Genomic DNA, 23041 nt, shown 5'->3' with positions numbered 1-23041 from the left:
CCCGTCGCCGTCGCCGTTGTCTAGCGGGGCGCCCGCGTGTTTTCTATTAATAGGAGAGCCCCAGCGGCCGGAAATTGGCTGGGCCCATCTGCTCGGAGCCGCGTGACTCACCACCGGTAGCCGCGGGCCGGAAAACGGCCGCCGTGGAAACCCGGTGGAGCCGACCGCGCACATCCATTGGTTCCCGTTTACCGCGGCTTCCCACCTGTCAGGCACCGTGGATGGCGTTTAATGTATTACAAACAAAAAAGAAAGTCCACTGAAGACTGTTACTTCAGGAGTGCTAAAACTCGATCCTCCTAAGGACGTACAGGGCAAAAAATTAATCGTCCCCTCCCGTCCCCTCTCACCCATGTGATATCACGATAATGCTGTGTAACATACCCTGTACCTTTATGTCGCGAGGATGATAATCTGTAAGTTTCGTAAAGTTTGAATGTAACTCATTTAAAGGGTGTTTCACAATTCCAGAGGTGGCAGCGGGAACTCAGTAGATCAAGTTTTACATGGGAGGCCGGCCAAAGTGGCAGAGCGGTTCTAGGAGCTACAGTGTGGAACCGCGCGATCGCTACGGTCGCAGGTTTGAACCCTGCCTCGGGCATGGATTTGTGTGATACCCTTAGGTTAGTTAGGTTTAAGTAGTTCTAAGTTCTAGGGGACTGAGGACATCAGAAGTTAAGTCCCATTGTGCTCAGAGCCATTTGAACCATTTAATTTCCGTTAGTATTGGTAGCACTGATAGGGAAAGAAACGTAAATAAATGGGTAAGAGAGGTAGCGGGAAACGAGAACTTCTTTTGTTTTTTGTTTGTTTGGTTTTTTTGCATACAATTAGAACAGCACGCTTTTTTTTTGTTTTTTTTTTTTTTTTTTTTTACGGAAACCTGTGCCCGGAAACGTCATCCATCGCCGCTATAGAGCATCAAAGTTATAGACGTCTGCGGCTGTAAATGTATGTACACACAGGCAGATTCCATGATGATTTTAGGAAATCACAGTGATGATGGGGACGGATAAATGTATCATTTTAAGGTAAAAGTCCCTGTTCGGAAACGAACGAGTCGAAAGTTACATGCGAAAATCATTCTAATACCTCTGACAGTACAAGTACTGGTACTGTTGTTGCAAAGAATGCAGGGCACGCAATTTTCAGAGGTGATAATATGTAGAAAGGCAAGAAAAAAATATCCAATAAATATTATCTCTAAAACGTATGCCTGAGATAACATGAGCACTTGTTCGTCTTCTCTAGTGCGAAACACATATCCTCTATTCAACAATGTATGAATTTTAGAACCCAATTTTTCTAGTCTTTTCATCTTGTCTTGGTCCATACTAAAAGCTAAACTCCGCCCATACAGACCATAAAGCCGGCCGGTGTGGCCGAGCGGTTCTAGGCGCTTCAGTCTGGAACCGCGCGACCACTGCCGTCGCACGTTCGAATCCTGCCTCGAGATGGATGTGTGTCATGTCCTTAGTTTAGTTAGGTTTAAGTAGTTCTAAGTTCTAGGGGACTGATGACCTCAGATATTAAGTCTCATAGAGCTCAGAGCAATTTTTTTAGACCATGAAGGCCCAAAGATACCGACTGGTAGGCGTCAATGGATGCAGGTTTTGTCAGTTTACCAGACCGGAGCCGCTACTTGTCAATAAAGCAGCTCCTCAATTTGCCTCACAAGGGATGAGTGCAACCCGCTTGCCAACAGCGTTCGGCAGACCGGATGGTCACCCATCCAACTGCTAGCCCAGCCAGACACCTCTTAACTTCGGTGATCTGACGGGAACCGCTGATACCACTGCGGCAAGGCAATTGGCTAGGTCCATACTACCACATCTGAAAGTTGCACACACTACATTCGTAGCAACGACAGTGGCAGTATATGTATTCCACAGACGTATCAGAATGATTTTGGCTTCAACTTTCGACTCATTCGTTTCCGAACCAGAGATCCTTATCTCAAAATGATGCATTCATCCATGTTCATCATCCTTGAAAGTTTATAACATTACCACGACATGACCCTGTATATGTATACATTTGCCGGCCGCGGTGGTCTCGCGGTTCTAGGCGCGCAGTCCGGAACCGTGCGACTGCTACGGTCGCAGGTTCGAATCCTGCCTCGGGCATGGATGTGTGTGATGTCCTTAGGTTAGTTCTAAGTTCTAGGGGACTGATGACCACAGCAGGTGAGTCCCATAGTGCTCAGAGCCATTTTTTTGTATACATTTACAGGCGCCGGCGTCTGTAACTTTGACGTTTCCGGACATGACATGGGTTCCCGCGTATAGCTTGATCTAGTAAGTCCCCTCTAAAACCTGTAGAAGTTTGTAACATGAGTAGTGAACACCTTGTACGTATGAAATTCAGAATATTCTTTTTCGAAAAATATTTTCCTCGTGTAATGTGTCCTTTAGGTATCTTGTGCAACTGTTGAGCAATACTGACTGTTGGGTGGCTCTGTTTTACGGAGGTGATCATTGTCGTGAACCAAAACTTCAATCTTAGTGGAACATTGAATTTAAAATACTGAAAATAAACCTAATTAAATTCCAAAAGAAGCTAATTGTATACTCAGTCAAAACTATTTAACTGAAACTCAATACTGAAGTACGTTGTAAAAGTAGCGTAATATGAAATGAAATGTGTTATTTGACACATACACAAAATAAAATATTGTCCAGCTAGGAAGAGAATAGCTGTCATGATTATGTTCACTGTTGACATTAAATTAAATTGCTTACTTAGCGCAACACCTGAAAATCGTGATTACGTACTGTCTGCTCACAAGAATCCAGTGTGAGAACTTCCCTGAAAGAAAAGTAACTAATTCCAAGTTTAATCTCGTGCATTGGTGTTCTCGATAGGAAATTTAAATCAGCAAATTCAGCAGCTAAAAAAAAAAAAAAAAAAAAAAAAAAAAAAAAATCTACTCACTGGTACATTTTTTTTCCTTGTTAGAAACGATCTGTGGCTGCCTGTGGGATCAGCAGCAATGCACCCACGACAAAATATTTAAAACTTTACTGAGAATGATAGGGGAGAGTTTTACTACAAGTGTTATTGAAAAATGAAATTACAATTATTATTAAAAAAGACTGTACAGAATAAGATGACTCTAAAAATTACGAAATTCTCTCATTACAAAATTACAGACATCTAAACCAATTGCAGTATTTGTGGCATAGTGAAAAGAAAGAGAACAAATCAACACTAATCATAAACATTACTCCTTATCTAAATGTCAAATATTTCTTTCAGGTAATGGTTTTGACAAATAAGCATTTCGTTCTTGTGCGTTGGTTACCTTGACATATTCCTCCAAAAATCTCCATCCATACAGTCAAAGAAATATCTTTACAAACAATTTTCCGTCTCCATTATAAAGTATTCCAGCCAATGTCTGCAAGATTCACAACTATCAGATCTCCTTCTTTAAAACTCAACTGCTCACTACTGTACATCTAATAAGAATACGCTAGCGATGCGCAACTGGAGACCAGGCGCACCACAGAGTACCTCAAACACAGAGTCAAGGATCTTACTCACTACTCTGGCAGAGTGGTCATGCATATTTCTCCCAGTACGTTAAAAGCGACATTTTTAAAATGACTGAAGACATATGAAAACCTTACAGTTTCTTCAGGCATGCCGTATGTAGCTGAAGCATACACGTTGGTTGTTACATTCCTCAGAGTTACCCAATTGCGTGAATATTGATTGCTGCGGTTCACCTATTGTTACAAAAAGCCCCGACATTTTTTTTAGGGATAACGATCGGTTGACCTAGCGGTCCAGGGTGAATGTTCGTCAAACCAGAGACGTATCCGTGCAGTCTTTGAAAGTCTTGTAAGAAGGAGTGACCACTGCATACTTACCACGAAACTGCAGGATAGGGTCGCTCACAACGTCCCAAACTGCTCGACCCGTCTCGGCATTGGTCGGTACTTCTCGGAAGTACTCGGTATAACGGACATTTCATGTGGCACTGCGGAGCGGGATTTTTTTGTGGGCACGACTTTCTTCTGCTCGGCGGAATCGTGGTGTAAGAGCTCTTTGCCTTTCGCTACTTGATCTTGGTATGAAGGATATTTACAGGTCCAGTGCCTGTTTTACTCAAAACGAGGCATTCTATCGAACTATCGCCACAAGCCTTTAAAAATGAATGGGAATGACAAAGACAAGGATAAGAATTCGCAGTATCCCGTATTTGGTACACAATCGCAAAAACGACGGCATCCGAAAGTTTGCTATGGAACGACATTACAACGCTACGCAGGAAGAATTTAGAGATTTATCTGACGATGAAAGAGCAAAGAATTACAACGATCGACAGATGGGATTCATTGTTACGTACATCAAGAAGCAGTTTGTGCTGAATTTGCAGGCATGGAGCATGAAATTGCTTGGTACGAACAGCAGCTTTTCCGAAGTTTCACCCTTTATCCCACTATCAGTTGCAACAGTTTTGATGTAACTGAACGAAGATTATCGAGACTTCATATGTTACTGCAAAGTATGTTGGTTAAGTCAAGAGGCACGCCTGAAACGATTTATCGGTTTAAAACAAGCAATCGTTGAAGTTGTGAAGGAAAAATGGAGGGGAGGAACGAAAACTGGGACGTACGGAATGGATTGCAGACCTCATATCTTAACTAAACTTGATTGCACACTGCCTACAGTAAGACAGTGCAAGGCGAGAAACGAATTCCTTCTGATTTCATTGGGATACATTTAAAATGAAAGTCGCAATGTTCAAGGGACAAATTCTTATACATAGAAAAAATTCCACTTCCATAAGCTCACTGGCGGTAAGGAAAACGTGAGTTTTCATGATTTTTTTTTTTGAGGCCTAGAGGGAATTACAAGGACAGATTTCTAAAAGTTTTGAGGATACTGCTAATCTGTTTGCGAGACCGTCTGTAGTTTCACTTGAAAGTGCCCCTGTATATGTGCAGGGAGACCTGACTGGTCTGCATAGTAATTCTAGCTTAAGAGACAAATTCTTTTCTCTTAAAACTGTCCATGAAGTTTTCGTTGTTTTCCTTCGGTAGAGTACCCACGACTTCATCATAAAGTTTAGAATGTGATAAAATATGTCGACCAAAATATGAGTGTGAAAGATTTTTTTCTTTTATGAAACTAAAGAAGTCACGATTATCTGACAACATGAGTGCGAAAATCTGTGAAATTGTCTGCATCTGTCGCATGCTACAGTTTATATTAGATAAAAGTTATACTGTCTTCAGCATGTAAAAAAATCATTACAAAACACAGAAAATTAGTTTTGTTTGTGATCTGTGTTGTTGAGAAGTATGGAATATGTAATCATGACACAAAGGAATTAAAGAAATTAGCTGCTAGGGGGCAGTGATATCTATTGATGGGACTAGTTGAAAATCGGAAGTAGGCAGGGATTCGAACACAGGTCTCCTGCTTACTAGGTAGAGGCGCTGACGACTATGCCACCCGTACACTGTAGTCACCCCTCTCGTCTGACCCCAATTCTTAACTTATACCACACACTACTGATGCAATGCCCGTGCTAATCAGCCTAATTTCTCGCGGCGTCTCGCCAATTGCAGTAAAAGTTGAAGTTTGGTGTGCATCTGCACTGAAGGGAACATTCCTCGTCATCGAGGGGTAGTCAAAAAGTAAAGAGGCTTCTCCTGTTTCTCGCACTAGGGCTCGGTAACACCTCTAGAGTCGAGGGCTGACGTATTGTCTGCAACAGTTCTATACAACGTGTCACTCTTGTTCTCGTGTTAGTCACCGTATTGCAGCTGTTAACAATGGCAGTTCCGTTGTATATCTGCACCAAGGAAGAAATGAGGTCAGTGATTCACTTTTTGAATGTGGAAGGTTTCAAACATGCGGAAATTATTCATCGAATGTAAGTGCAATATCGTGACAGCTGTTTATCGCGAAGCAACTTCTGCGAATGGACAGATCGCTTCAAGCAGGAGAAAAAACTTTTCTGTGCGAGAGGGAAAATCGGGCATGTCGTCGATGTCAACAACTGAGGACAATTTGGAAGTCGATAATGGTATGGTGATGGAAAACAGACGAATCACAGTGGACGAAATCCCCTGTACTTGTCATATCAGTCATGATTCAGCGTATTCCATCTTACACGACATGCTTAATTTGCGGAAAGTGTGTGCAAGATGGGTACCGAAAGAACTGTCAGCGCAGTATAAGCCGCAAAGGATGGACATGTCTCGTAAACATTTGGTCTGTTATTTATCGCGATGGAGATGGATTTTTTCATCAAATCGTTACTATAGGGGAAATGTCTGTGCATCATCACGAACCGTAAAGTTAGGCTTCAGGTATGATTTGGAAACACCCTATCATCACCAGAAATTAAGAGATTTAAACGTCACCCATGAGCTACTAAGATTATGCTAAAACTGTTCTAGGACATGGAAGGCGTGATAGTCGTTCATTTCAGCCCAAGAGACGAAACTGTGAACAGTGAGAACTACTGTGATGTGTTGCGAACTAAACTGAAACCTGCAATCAAATCGAAACGTTGCGGAAAACTGCGAGAAGGAGTCATCCTGCAGCAACATAACGCATTATGCCAAACGGACGGCCAAAATAATAAAGGAGTTGGGATTCGAATTGCGGGAACAACCGGCACACAGTCCAGACCTGGCTCAAAGCGATACCCCTATGTTTGGACTATTGGAGAGAGCGCTCAGGGGAAGAAGGTTTACAACCGATACAGAAGTCATTGATGCAGTGCTAAATTGGCGATGTGTGCAATTAAAATCCTTTTTGCGAAGGAATCAAAAAACTTGTGAAACGTTGGTCAACGTGCTTTGATGTGCAGGGAGATTATGTAGGAAACTCCTTTCCTAAAAGGACCCTTTACTTTTTGACTTCCCCTCGTATATGTGTAATCAAGTCGTATGCTGTGCCACTGCATTGCCTTTTAAATGCGGCACTTTCGGTATTTATCCCTCTTCTCTCTCCTCAAGCTCAGAGGGCAGTGGAGAAAGTGTGCAGCCAGACGAGAGAGCTATGGCACATCAGCAAGGGCACTCTTCGAGTGCAGGATTCTTGGCTGTATCTGCTGTAGAAGGAAGGGTTGCATTTGGTCACAGAGAATGTTTAGATAAACATCATCGTTCATGTCCACGGTAACCTGTACGAATGAGCAAAAACCACCCTCTAAACACTACAGAACTAGCTTTGGTCAGAACTACATCTTCCGCATGCTCCGCTGCGTTATCAGTCATGTGAGAAGAGTCAGAATTTCTGCTCGTCGTGCCACACTACACGCTTACATTAGCTACTCTCCAGTTTCTGTATTGCTTGGCCCCTGGATGCTTTAGTATCGCTGTGATGAATGGTCGTTTTTCAGGAACACGACTCCTAAAGTCCATTGCAGCAGTTCTCTTTGCAATGTTCGTTCGGAAGCTTGTTGGGATGGACCTGTATTTAGAGACAGAAGCATTTACTATCGTTTTGGAAACATTGTATTACTACCCCAGTATTAATAATTATAAATGTAGGCTTCCATGGCCATTGTCACAGTCAATAAAATTTTTCTGGTTTTGTGACCGCATGGTCATTATGTACAACTACAGACGTTTCGGTCACTGTTGCAAGTGACCTTCTTCAGGGTGTTTTGTATCACATCCTGAAGAAGGTCACTTGCAACAGTGACCTAAACTTCGGTAGTTTTACGTATTGACAATGCCGTCACAAGCCGAGAAAAATTCAGTTAGTAACAAGTTGAAGTTTTGTACAGTCATTATACCGTTTTTAAGAAATACACTAGAAGTCTGCACCAATCGAGGTGGAGCTTCCCCTGCATATTGAAAAATGGCGGCAAAAAAATCTTTTCTCATTTTAATGGAAAACGATTGCATTTATGACCAAAACACTTCAGTACAACATTAAAGAACGCAAAATCATCTACAAAAATATCCCATGTATTGTTTTCATAGGATTAATGGCTTGACGACAAAGGTCTTGTTACGAAACAGTTCCTCTCTGCGTCCTTTAAACCTCTTCATACGATCTCTCACAAGAAACTAAACTGACAATTTCCTATGGTTATGTCTTCACCAGAAAAGGAAAACAAGGCACAAACATTATACTCACCACAGAACCAGCAAGCAAATGAGAACTTCCAAAAACATATATTATTCCTCCATGCCTTCAGTGGGTGTGGCACCACATCAGCATTCATGAAAGGAAAATAAAATAAAATCCTTGGAGTAATGACGAAATGCAAATATTTGGAATTGCACCGTCAGTGTTTTAGGATCCCTGTCCATCACATCTCGACGTTTTTATGTCGCCTGTCAATGACTTATGGCAGTGAATGGAGCCTCTGTCAACGAAATGTGTCTGAATTGGTTGCGTCACTACACTGAGTCTTTCTCACTAGTCTCTTGAACTTCAACCTACCCTTCATCAGTTCTAAATTGTGATCTGAGTCTATCTCTGTCTCTGGGTACGCCTTACAATTCAATATCTGCTTTCGAAATCTCTACATGACCGTGGTGTAATCTCATTGAAACTTCCTGTATCTCCCAGCCTTTTTCCATGTGTAGCTCCTCCTGTTGTGTTAGTTGAACAGCGTATTCGCTATTACCATCTGACATGTATTGCAGAATTCAATTAGTCTTTCCTCTCTCTCATGCCTTTTACCGAGCTCGTATTCTACCGCAAAATCCTTTCTTCCACTCCATCTCCTACAACCGCATTCCAGTCACTCATGACTATTAGATTTTCAAATTAATTTACGTACTGAATTACCCGGTCAATATTCTCACATATTTCCTCTATTTCTCCATCTTCTGCTTACGACGTCGGTATATATACGTCAACAATTGGTGTCGGTGTTGACATGCTGACCATTCTGTTGGGAGTAACCATATTACTGAACTGTTCACAGCAACTCACTCTTTGTTCTATCTTCCTATTCATAAATAATCCTACTCCCATTGTATCATTTTCTGCTGCTGTTGATATTACCCTATACTTATCTGACCAGAAATTCTTGTCTTCTTTCCATATCACTTCACTGGCCCCCACTATATCTAGATTGAGCCCCTGTATTTCCCTTTCCAGACTTTCTGGCTTCTGTATCACGTTCAAACCTATGTTTTATTAATAGACAGATCGTCATGGCACTTTTCCCATTATAGGCCGCATTTCCATTCTCGTCGTAGTCTCATGTCGTTGATCTTTGCTGATTTTTCCGCCTTTAGGGGCGGTTTTGCACCCCAAAGCCAAGAGAGTGCCTGAACCTCTGTCCGCTCCTCCCCTCCTCCCCCCTCCCTTTTTGACATGGCCGTTGGTAGAGTGAGAGTGACTTCTCATGCAGGAAGTCTTTGGCCGCCGTTGACTGATTTTTATTCAAAATCTAGGGGGTGGGGGGTTTGAAACCGGAACGGAGGACGTTTTGATCACTAATCAAAGGCGCTACCCATGGACCACGAGTGCACCAGTATCAAAAAATAAATTTTTCTGAATCGCTTCAGGCCAACTTCCTTATTTGCACCTGCGGTGACCTCTACCACCTCCGAAGTACTTACATATCAGCTAGAGTGCGTTATCAAATCTTCTCTGTGTCCAGACAGGTGTCTGCTACAGAAGACTACTCACTTAAACCAACTAAATGTAACGAAGTGGGCCTAGACGAGGCGATCGAGCTAGCCACGAAACAGAGCCTCCATGTTCACCTTTCAAGGAAGTTCTGAGGCAAGTCTTCAAGAGCAAGTGTGCGAAACAGCATCGAAATCCTAGCAAACTTAAAGTTGTGTGTTCATGAATCATTACGAACCTTGTTTCTCCCTGAAATATACCCCAATATATTGGCTAAGCTCATTGACCTACACTTAAAATCTACAAGCCACGTAACGGTGTGTGGTGGAGGAAACTTCAGGTATCAATAACTGATCTCACCATCTCTGTTGCAATCGCGAACGACGTGAGGGAAGTATTATTGTCGAACGTCTGTATAAGCTCTGATTTCAAGAACTGTCATTTGTGGTGCTTCCGCGAGACGTATGTGAAAGAAATGTACTTCCTGGCTCTCCTCGGAACGTACTCTCTCGAGATTTCAATAGTAAATCTCCCCATGATGGACAATGACTGTCTTGCAGCTTCTGCCACTAACATTTGTTGAGCGTATCTGTAACGCTCTCGCGCCGACTAAACGACCCCGTGACGAAACGTGAAACTCTTCGTTGGATCTTGTCTACTTCTTATATTAATCCAACCTGATCAGGGTCCAGGATGATGAGCAATACTCAAGAATCAGCCGAACGAATGTTTTGTGAGACGTTTATGTGGTGGATGATTCGCATTTCCGAAAGATTCTTCTTCTGGATCTCTGACATCTGGTTTTGCTGCTATTATTTTTAATGTGTCCATTTCACTTAAGGTTACCCCTAGGTATTTTATGGTATATACTATTTCAAGAAATTTATCGTCGATAGTGAAGTTGTGCAGTAGAAGATCTCTTCTCCGACATCAGTGCAGTATGTTACATTTATTTACGTACAGGGCCAGCTACCAGTCCCTGCACCATTCAACAATCCTCTGCAGGTATTCCTGCAAATCGCCATAATTTTCTGGCATTTCTACACTCTTATAGACAACCGTATTATCTGTGAAGAGCCTGATTGAGCTCGCGACGTCACCTACTGATCATTTATACAGAATGATTCTTATTAACGTTTAAAAAACCCCGAAGCTACGCAGGTGAAGCTGAGACAAGTAATTTAACATGAGACACAAGAGAGCTCCAAATGTCGGGGAAAACCCTATAAGTGGATGACAAATGTTGAGCATGTGATATCACCAGATGAGGTACCTCGCCGCACGTGCAGTGATTGGGCTTTAGATCCTACCGTTGCGGGTAGGGAGCAGTGCTATACATCACTCCGCTAGGCGCCTCTGTTTTCGAACAGCTTTTGTAAATGTGATCAGTTGTAAACGTGGAAGTTACAGCGTTCCTGTCCTCGTTATAAACAAACAATAGCTGTTCTTATCTTGTGTTTCATTCATTTTGTCCCTTCTTATTTGTTTACAGACTTTATTTTTTAAAGAGTACATTGGTCCTTTACTGGTATTGATGAAGTTCGGAAGCTTATGCTTATTTACTTATGACGTAATACGGTAGATTTTTATTACATTGCCGGCCGGAGTGGCCGTGCGGTCTATGCGCTACAGTCTGGAACCACGTGACCGATACGGTCGCATGTTCGAATCCTGCCTCGGGCATGGATGTATGTGATATCCTTAGGTAAGTTAGGTTTAAGTAGTTCTAAGTTCTAGGGGACTGCTGACCACAGCAGTTAAGTCCCATAGTGTTCAGAGCCATTTTGTTACACTGTACCTTGCAATTAACCAGCGGAGACCGCGAGAATGGTGAATAAAATAATAAATCTTACTCAATGTAGCCATATCATTTTCTAACGCACTGCAACAAACCACTACCATTCAGACGCAAAACTTGAATCTCAGGTACTGAAGTTACGCGCTTAGGCCGAGAGCCACATCGTCGTGAATACTTGACTTGGGCTGGGACAATCAGGCGCGACAGACCGATAGGGTCCACCGCTGCACTTACAGCAGGCAACGTCATCTGATAATGTCACATGTTCCACGTTTGTCAACCATTTTTGGAGTATTTCTCGACATTTGGGGCCCCTACTTGTCTCAGCGACTGTTATGTCGGTTTAGAGGTTTTTAAACGTCAGTAAGAATCACCCTTATATAATATAAACGTACATTTGCTTTCACATTTCTGTTGATAGCATGGCTGGCAATGAAATGGATGCCATACACAGCAGTGTACGGAAATTAACACGGAAACAACAGCTTCACTTCTAACATTCACACGAAGTGCAAGTCTTAACTCTGCTGAGTACTGATGGTAAGAGACTATCGCTCCTCCGCTCAAGCATTTCTCATTCTCTCTCACTCCACACACCATACACACACTGCTTCATAGTGTAACACTACACACGCTCTCGTCTGATGTCTGAACCATAGCTACTTCGACAGTGCAGAATTTTGGGCCACAACAAAAAGAAGCAATGACTTTGTGCAATGGAAACCAAAATGTTTCAGTTGACATCTGGCCTCACACTTGATGATCACGCGACAAATTATGAAATACGCCGGCGTTATGGAGGGGCACGTATCGTTGAGAAGATGAGAGAAAGCGTCTACATTACTAGGGACATATACTTCGAGCCCATCACTATACAAGTGCAACACACAGATTTTCTTTCACAGTCGATGGTAAACGAGCTATTGGAGACTGAGGTAACTGTGGCTAGATACCTTACATATACGAGATATGTGAGAGAAGTAATGAGACTGGTTTTTTATGTACCAAAGTTTTTACGAGGGTGAGTCAAATGAAAACCTTAAATATTTTTTGAAATATTATTTATTGTGCAAAAGTGGTACAAAACTGTATCACTTTTCAACATTATCTCCCCCACGCTCAATGCAAGTCTTCCAGCGCTTACAAAACGCATAAATTCCTTTAGAAAAAAAATTTTTTGGTAGTCCGCGCAACCACTCATGCGCCACGTGGCGTGCCTCTTCATCAGAACGGAACTTCTTTCCTCCCATTCCGTCTTTGAGTGGTCCGAACATATGGAAATCACTTGTGGCAAGGTCTGGTGAGTATGGTGGATAAGGAAGACACTCAAAACGCAGGTCTGTGTTTGTTGCAACTGTTGTACGGGCAGTGTGGGGCTTTGCATTGTCGTGTTGCAAAAGAACACCTGCTGACAGCAATCCAGGTCGCTTTGATTTGATGGCAGGTCGCAGATGATTTTTTAGAAGACCTGTGTATGATGCACTGGTGACAGTGGTCCCTCTACGCATGTAGTGCTCTGAAATGACTTTTTCGTCCCGGAGGAGAGTCAGCATAACCTTCCCTGCTGATGGTTCTGTTCGAAACTTCTTTGGTTTTGGTGATGAGGAATGGCACCATTCATTGCTCGATCTCTTCGTTTCCGGTTGGTGGAAGTGAACCCAGGTTTTGTCCCCAGTAACGATTCTTGCAAAGAAGCCATCACCTTCTCGTTCAAAGAGCCGAAGAGGTTCTTCACAAGCATCAACACATCGTTCTCTCATTTCAGGAGTCAGCTGCCGTGGCACCCATCTTGCAGACACTCTATGAAACTGGAGCACATCGTGCACAATGTGGTGTGCTGATCCATGTCTAAACTGTAAACATGCTGTAGTGCCATTCAGTGTCACTCGGCGGTTTTCCTTCACTGTAGCTTCAACTGATGCAATGTTCTGTGGAGTCACAACTCGTTGTGTCTGACCTGGACGAGAAGCATCTTCCACCAAAGTCATACCATTTGCAAACTCTCTACTCCATTCGTGGACTTGCTGATGTGACAAACATGCATTACCGTACTGAACCTTAATTCCTCGATGAATTTCAATAGGTTTCACACCTTCACTACACAAAAACCGAGTAACAGAACGCTGTTCTTCCCTGGTGCAAGTCGTAAGTGGGGCCGCCATCTTCATACTGATACTGCGACGGTATGTGTGCATCTGCACTATGCTGCCACCTACAGGCCATTCTGCACGCTGTTTGTAGCACGCTTACCAACTTATAAGATAACGGCCCGAAATTTCGATTTGTTATTACAAATTTAAGTTTTTCATTTGCCTCACCCTCGTATTTTTTCAAACGACAACATTGCCCATTTAAAAGTCGTTTTTCGGTAGCTATACATCGGCGGAGTCGTTGTTCCCAGCATTGGTAGCAGCGCTGAAAGGCTCCGTCTGGCAGGGCCCTTAACACGTTGATCACATTCTTTTGAATGTTCCCCAGAGTCCAAAATGACTTCGCTATAAAACATTTTGCAATTTCCTTGAAAAGAAAAAAGTCACAAGGACTCATATCAGGTGAACAGGGGGGCTGGGGAACAACAGGAACGCCTTTTGAGGTAAAATATTCCGTGACGAACATGGCCATGTGACAGGGGGCGTTGTCAAGATGCAGCATACACTTGTTTGCAAAGTCCAGTCTCACTCGAGTCATCCTTATCCTGAGCCTTTCAAGGACGTCTTCGTAAAACACTTGGTTGACAATCTGTCCTGTAGGAACAAATGTTTTTTGCTCGATACCTATACTGTCAAAACAAATCACCATTGTTTTGATCTTTGATTTACTAATTAGAGCTTGTTTCAGTCGAGGAGGTGTCTCATGTGCCACTCTTAAGTTTGCCGCTTTGTATCAGGATCGTATTCGAAAATCTAGGATTCATCATCTCTGATCGCAAGACAGAATCATTCGTACTCCATGGTAATCCTCTCATGAAGATCAACACGCACGTTTCTTGGATTGTTCTTCAATCGCCTTTATTGTTAAACGTCTGTCTGATCTCACAAGAACATGCAGAAGTTCAACGTTTTCGTCGATTTTTGAAGTTGGTCTCCCTGAGCAACATTCATCTTCAACTTCTTCTCGGCCTTCCAAAAATGATTTGTGCCAACGAAAAACTTCTGCTCTTGGTAAGGAAACTTCCCCATACGCCAGTTCCAACTCTTCAAAGGCCACACTTGCGGATTCTCCAAGTTTACCACAAAAATTAATGGCATAATGTTGTATTAATTCCGCTGTCCATTTTGTAACACACAATAATAACACAACTTCACTCTCAAGAATCACGTGGTGGCTGTACGTAGCTGAAACTCTGAGTGAGCTTCTGGAAGGGCTAAACGCTCTGGTCTCCAAGAGTAATACAATACAGCATTGCCAGATCGCTCGCAGTGTTATCAGTCCCATTACTTTTCTCAAACGCCTCCTACATCCTCAAAATAGCAGATTTCTAGCCTGACTAAGAACAACTGGAACAGAGATCCAAAATAGTAGAGCCCACTACATTGTGGGACAAATACTGTGACAGAGCGTTTACCCATTCCACCTTCCAGCCACGCTCCACGGATTAATTCAAAGCATCATCTTGTTAGTGGAGCTCCTCTTCCCACACGCCGAAAAAGCTCTTGCAGCTTTCTTTGAAACTGGTATACAGTGTTCTTCCGTGAATACAGTACAGACTTCGAGGAAAGATATATAAGAACAAGTGTATGAGTTTGAGAAAACGAGCACGGGTCCGAAAAATGTTGCAGGATAATGCTGTTGTAGTTGTAGTTTTCAGTCAGAAGACTGGCCTGATGCATCTCTCCACGCTACTCTACCCCGTGCAAGCCTCTTCACCCCCGAATAGCTCTGCAACCTACATTGATCTGAAAGTGCTTACTGTCTTCAAGCTGAGGTCTGCCTCTACAATTTTTAGCCCCCCCCCCCCCCCGTGCTTATTTCCAATACCAAAGTAACTATTCCTTCGCGGCTCAGGCTGTGTCCTATCAACCGAATCTTTCTTTTAGTCAAGTTGTGCCACAAATTTCTTCCACATCTCGATACATTACTTCTCTTTAGTTATCCGATCTACCCGTGTAAGCTTCAGCATTCTTCTGTAGCACTTCTTCCAAGGTTTCTTTCCTCTTCTTGTCTGGACTGCTTTTTATCCACATTTCACTTCTGTAAAAGCTTACACTCCAGACAAATATTCCAGAAAAGAATCCTTAACACTTAAATATATATATTAGACGTTAATAAATTCGTCTTTCTCAGAAATACTTTTCTTAGTCTTGGCAGTCTGTATTTTATATCCTCTCTACTTCGGTCACCGCTGCTACCAGCTACTTGTTTGTTATAGTATTAGATGTGGCGGAGAGTGTTGCTGTACGGACCCCCATAACACAAAAATATCCTCAGAATATGCAAAAATAAACAATACAAACAAATTAGTACTTTACATCAAAAAATAAATCGAACATATCCAAATCTTTTATAATTTAGTTTTAATAGTATTAAACTCTTTATTTCTTTTCCATTAAGTTACATTTTTAAAATTTTATGTTGCACTAGTAATATAGATCAATACCAACTTTTGTGAATGTGATAAAAGTATTATTTATACCATACGCGTTTCGTTTCGTTTCAAAGCATCTTCTGTAGTCACTGTAAAAATGTGTTTTCTTATAGAAAACTGTTTGTAAAGATTACAAACAGCTTTCATATTTCACATTGTTACAATTAAACAGTATTAAATTACAATTATTACCTCCGATTTTTTGGTTTGTACTTCTTTCTCAATATTCTACCAAGCATAGATGTTTGATTTTTAGGACAGCGCATTCACTGACACTGCATATGTTTTCGTTTCCATTGTAAATTAAGACTGTTTGATAGCAGTAGTGTAAAACATTAGAACGGTTTACAGTCTTGACAGACTTTGTTATTACAGTAACCACTGAATATGCTTTGCAATGAAGCGAAACGCTTGTGGTGTAAATAAGAGTTTTGTTACAGTCGCAAAAGACTGAATATAACCTAAATTATTTGTGTAACAGCGACTGCAGAGAACTGCAGGCTTAAAACCGACAAAGACGATATGTAAATTTTATGTTGAGTGCTCAAGAGTGGGTTTATTCTTATACCTGAAGAGGAAACTAAGATGTATAGTATGTAACAACGCTTTACGTTAAATGCATATTACACTAAATCTGTAAAATATTTTACTTTATAATTTGTATACTATATATTTATACTTTTGAAAGCAGGTAAATAAACTAAGGCTTCTTTTACACTATTCCCTTTTCTAAGTAATATAAGACAGCGATATATCTATACAGTATAATTTAAATAAAAAAGACGTACCAAAGTTCATCACATCAGGTTGATTGTAGGGCTAATAAGTAACAGGAATATTCAGAAAATGTTTGTTATAACCGTAAGGTCTTCGTGTACTAGGCGAATGTCTGAATGTCTTACTGCATTGTTTTCTATATTAAACTCGGAAATAAAAATAACTTCAAAGCTCATCTATACTAAATATTCTTTAGTACGCAAACAGAATAAGCATGAACTGTGACAAGACAAAGTTCATCTGTAAACAGGTACACGTATCAGGTTCTCTGCCTTACACTGAGTCAGAAGAACAAGACGGAAAATTATTAACAGGGCCTCATCCTGGTTCAAAGTCATGTGTGCACTAAGTTAGACTGAAACTTTGAAATTTCTCAGAACTACGCTGTAATACACGCTAGATACAGTAGTCATACTTCGTAGGTTACCAGAGACGGAGGGTAGGTTTGTGTTGGCCAAAGCTGAAGCTAGTATTGGCTACGTCATTTTCATGGAAGCCGTCCTCACAATTTAGGAAAAGTAATTCTCGCGTCCCAGCTGCTGCCGGAAACGAATTCAATGGCCACCTCGATGGGTTTAGGAGTCTACTGTGTCTGGTTGTTGTGCATTACTCACAGATATCAGATTCTAGCAGTACTATTTGAACAGAAACAAAAGTTAGTACAGTTATTACTTAAAGCTACTGCATATTGATTGTCATTCCTGTGACTGTTTGTTAAAAATTATGAACAAAGTTTTCAAATACCCTAGAATATAATCGATTTAATATTATTAATGAAAAATATATAATTAATCTCAAAAATTGCAAAGGCGTAGCTATTACACATACTGAGTCATACATATTATTGAAATTTATGGATTTTGTAATTTAGCTGTAGTTAGCCAAAGTCGATGGAGAACAGTATGTTCTTGAAGTCCGTTATTTTATCAGGATTTCATTTTTGATCATGCATCATTAATTTCATTTCACACAAGGTGTCCACTTTTCAGTATTTCTCTAAACTATGTATTAGGTAGGTGCATAAGTTAATAGCGTTTTTTCATAAGTTTAATAAACGCAACAGATAAACATAACAGAGACATAAGTCACCAATAATATTTTGTCCTTCACTATTTATAACAGGCTGCGAAAGCTGGGGTAACTTTTCGATTCCGCAACGATAGAAATCACATGGTTTTGTGGGGAAGAACTCGACGAACCATGTTCGGAGCGCATATTCATCCAGAAAGGAAGTTCCTTAAGATAGTTCGGTAGAGAGAGGAAAATGTGAAAATCTGAGTGCACAAGATCAGATGAACAAGGTGGGTGCGGAATGAATTCTCAAACTAACTTCTGTATAGCGTCTTTTGTCAGCCTAGTATGATGCGGGCGGCATTATCGTGGACTAGCATCACTTCACGCAGTCTTCTTGGTCGTTGTTTTCGGATAGCGTCTACAAGACGTCTCAACTATTGATAGTAGATGTCAGCAGCGATGGTTACACCTCGTGGAAACAATTCGTACAACATCACACGGGCTCTTTTCCACCAGATGCGCACCATTATCTTTTGTAGTTGAGAGCAGGTCTTTGTATGGGGAGGTGCTGCATTGTTTAGGCTCTATCATTCTTTTCTTTTCCTTTATTTAGCATAAAGACACCATTTCCCGTTACCAGTAACGGTAGAGAATAGTAACGGCTGGCATTTTTCACGATCGAATTGATTACAAGCAAGCAGATATGCCACATATGGCCACCTGCTGATTTTTGTAATTTTGGCTTAGAGCATGCTGTACCCGTACACCCGATTTTTGAACCTTCTTCATCGCATGAAAATGTCGCACTGTGGTGTAATGGTCACGGTTCTTCACGTTTGCTGCTTCTCGTGTCCACTGACTGCTTTTAAATAATTTTCATCAATTCCTGAAGTCTTCCTGAACGTGGAGAGTCAAAACGATCCACTTTAAAACGAGAAAATCATTTTCTTGCGGTGCCCTATCCAATGGCATTGACCCCACACACGGCGCAAAAGTTTCTGGCTGCCTTCGCTGCTGTCATCTCACTATTGAACTCAAACGGAATAATATGTTGGAAATGTACCGATTTCTCCACTTGACACTCCACTTTCTAGCAGCCACGTCTCAATTCACTATCTCCGAATGACAATAAATAAGCTAAAATAGCAACTATGAACTATAAATAAAAATGACAATCGATAATCCATAGCAGCCGGAATACGAACATGCAAAATGCTTGCATGCCCATCCTATTTCGGACTACTGGTGCACAGTATGGGATCCTTACGAAATAGGATTAACGGAGTATATCGAGAAAGTTGAAAGAAGAGCAATACGTTTATATTATCGGGAAATAGGGGACAGAGTGTCATTGACGTGATATGGGATTTCGGGTGGACATTGTTAAGACAAAGGCGTTCTTCTTTGGGACGGAGTATTCTCACGAAGATTCAATTACCAACTTTCTCCTCCTAATGCGAAAATATTTTGCTGTCACCGACCGACATAGGTAGAATCGATCATCGTAATAGAATAAGGGAAATTAGATATCGCACGGAAAGACATAGGTGTTCGTTTTTTCTGCGCTGTTCGTGATTGGAATAACACGGAATTATTGTGAAGGCAGTTCGGTGAACCCACTGCCAGGCACATACAAGGTGTGATTGGAAAATTTTAGGAATGGGCTAATAATAGTACAATTGTGGTACTTACATGCTACTGTGGTGCATCTCCTTCAAAACAGTCCCCTTCTGACTGAATACACCAACTCCAACGGTATTTCCACTTTTGGAAACATTCCTGGAACTTTTTTTCCTGAAGTGTGTTAAGGACGCTCTCTGTATTTGCCCGGATGCCTTCAATCGAGGCAATTCGCTTCCATTTCGGTGAAAATTTCAGTTTAGGAAACAGGTAGAAGCCCACAGGGGCCTAATCAAGGGAATACCGCGGTTGTGGAAGCACAGTCACGTGCTCGAAGACGCATTTGTGGTATTCCTGGTTAATTGTCTGTCCTCCAGGGGTACATTCATGATGTACAATACCGGTATAATCGAAAAACAAAATCACCAACATTGTCTTCACATTCGACCGTCTTTGCCGTGCTTTTTTAGATGCTATGAAATGTCGTGTGGCTAGGGCCTCCCGTCGGGTAGACCGTTCGCCTGGTGCAGGTCTTTCGATTTGACGCCACTCCGGCGACTTGCGCGTCGATGAGGATGAAATGATGATGATTAGGACAACACAACACCCAGTCCCTGAGCGGAGAAAATCTCCGACACAGCCGGGAATCGAACCCGGGCCCTTAGGATTGACAGTCTGTCACGCTGACCACTCAGCTACCGGGGGCTGATGCTGATGAACCTGGAGTCTTTCACTATGAAGACTGCACTTTGGTTTCAGGATCATATCCATACACCCGAAATTCGTCACCTGTAATTACCCTGTTTAACAAATATGACTCATTTTTAGTCCGATTAATCAGTTCTTGGCACACTTCAAGTGTGTATTGTCTCTGGTCTCTTGACAAACTTTTGGAATGAATTCGCGGAAGCTCGTTGCATGTTCAGATCTTCAGTTAAAATTGACTGAATTGCATAGAAACTTAAACTGAGTTCATCAGCAATCTCCCTAATTGTAAGTCTATGGTCAGAGCGCACTACGTCGTGAACTTTCACAACATTTTTATCTGTTTTTTTGGTGGAAGGACGGCAATTTTTAAATCTGTTGAATCAGACAAAAACATTTGACTGGCTCTTACAGTTATCTCCAAAAGCTGCTTTTAATAGTTCGTAAGTCTCAGAAGCTAATTTCCCGGTTTTAAAACAAAATTTCACACTAACTCGTCGCTCCGTTTTTACGTACATTTTTACGCAGGCAGAATCCGGCAACAAGCCCTAACAGACCCCCATTCAACCAGCTGCCACAACGAACTGAATAAAGGAAACGCTGTTTCCTGTCAGAGGGCGTTCAAGGACAATTCAATGACTCACTCCGCATCTTCCGTGTACCTGCCCGTCAAATCAGTAAAAAAGTAGCGGATACATTCTTAAAACTTTCCAATCACACCTTGTAAGTGTGTTTTAGAGAGGCTCCACGTAGATATAAACGTAGGTAAACAAAAACGTTATTAACTTATGCATCAACCTAATCGCACTTGAAGACTGTTATCTATCGTTACACCATCTTGTTTCGCTGATATGGTTAGTTACAACTGATTTTTTTGCAGTTATGAAACTTTAATCAGTCAATATGCTCTTGGAAAAGGGTTTTAATATTTCTGTTGGTTGGACCTATTCAGTACTTGCTGCAACAACTGCGTGCTGCTTTATAAACGCCTGACAAGCCAGAAAGTCTATAAACTTTTTTCTGATGAAGAGGATGGGAAGAAGAGAAACAGTTTCTACAAAACAAATATCACCCGGTACTCTCCTATGACACAAGGGTATTATTTAAAATCAGCAACTGTGCGCATATGCTTCATCGCTTCGTAGCATACATGTTTCGTTGAGAGCAACGCTATTATACTCACTGTAAACAGTCGGTGTTAATTGTCTATGTAAAAGCTTGTATAATGAATTTTCATTTTAGCTTTTCTTTTGCTTCATTTCAGGCGACGTGGCCCTGCTATCATTTCCCGCCGATCAGAGGCGACGTAACAGGTTCTGGAAGCTGTGTGATCTAAATTCCGTAGCGGGAGAGCAATTTTTTTCTGTAAACTTCGTCCAGGTGGTGTGTATAGCTTCGAAATTGCCTCAGCATACGTGTTTCATTATTAAAGTATTACAAAGTAAACGTTCTCGTCGTCTTAGGAGTATTTCCCAGATAATAGTTTTAACCCAACATATTATGCTAGACATCACATTTCTTCACTAAGGCCGCGTCCGCGATGAGAGAAGTTCAGATCTCTGCCTCTCCAAAAAGATTTTTGTTTTGCGTGGTTTCTGTCGGTGAAGAGGAATAAAAGTAAAGATAACACTGCCAAATTCTTCTTACTCTTTGTTTTATCTGACTTTTTCACCGTCTGCAAAGTTGAAAGGAACCTTAAGTAACGTCAGCTGTCCTTCAAGGATGTGTAATACTGCCACAAGTGTTTTGAATATACATGAATGATTTATTAGATAGGATGAACAGCAGTCTAAGATTGTTAGCTGATTATGCTGCAGTAAACTTTCATCGATCGATGATCGCAAGGAAATGTATAACTATTTGGACATGATTTGTTCTTGATATAATGACTGACAGCTCTTGGTAAATATGTATGAATGCTGTATCACGTCAATACCGTAGAGAAAGAATCCGATACTATCCAAGGCAGTTCTGTCGCGCTTGGTAATGAGGGCAAGCTGTGAGAATTATCAAGTCACATTCATACGATTTGTTAACTCAGAAAAAGCATTGGACAACGTAAAATGATGCCAGTTATTTGAAATTTTCAGAAAGACAGGTAGTATAGTATATCTAGAAGGACCAAGAGAGAACATTGAGAATTGAAGGCCAAGAGAGAAGGAAGTAAATGAAAGGATCAGAGGTTGGATTAAAATTCAGTCTGAAAGATTATCAGGGATTCGGTGATGACATTGTTATCCTAAGCGAATGTGGGGAAGAAGTACAGGACGTGTTGCATGGAATAAACTGCCCAATGAACACAAAATATAGGCTGACACTAAGCCAAAGAGAGACAAAAGTAACTAGGAATAGCAGAAATGAGACGAACGAAAACTTAACATAAAAATAAGGGCCCAAGTACACGAAGTGAAAGAATTTTGCTACTTGGAAGCAAAATATCGCAATGTTGACGAAGCAAATGCATTGCTATCGCGTAGAATGATATCAAGGAAAGTAAGTGCACTTAAGGTGAGACCGAAATCCACTTTATTTTGTGAGTTTGGGAACTTAGAAAGATGTGCCATTGTGCCGGCCCCATACTCTCATGAGTAATGTAGAGACCACATCGAATGGGCTTAAGTCATTCATAAGTGTATCAATTATTTAACATACATGTATGTAACATACCATTCTTACGCGTAATTTTGAGGCTGCGTTGGGTAGCCGTACGATGTAGGGAGAGATGACCTCAGCAGTTTGGTCCAATAGTCCTTACCCCAAATTTCCAACTTTTTTACGTAATTTTCAGTTCCAATGTTTAACATTTTTTGCCCTGCTTCACTCATGTCCAGTCACATGTACATCCGACAATGCGTATAAACCTGTAACGCTGCCTAATGAACAGAACTCAATTTTCTGAGTCTGTCTAATACCTACATGCATGGTAAACTGTTGTTTAGCTTGAAAATCTGGAATTTAACTTCGTTTCCGATCTT

Source organism: Schistocerca gregaria, chromosome 1 (assembly GCF_023897955.1).
Source record: "Schistocerca gregaria isolate iqSchGreg1 chromosome 1, iqSchGreg1.2, whole genome shotgun sequence".
Lineage (NCBI taxonomy): Eukaryota > Metazoa > Arthropoda > Insecta > Orthoptera > Acrididae > Schistocerca > Schistocerca gregaria.
Note: the sequence above shows the minus strand (reverse complement) of the source record.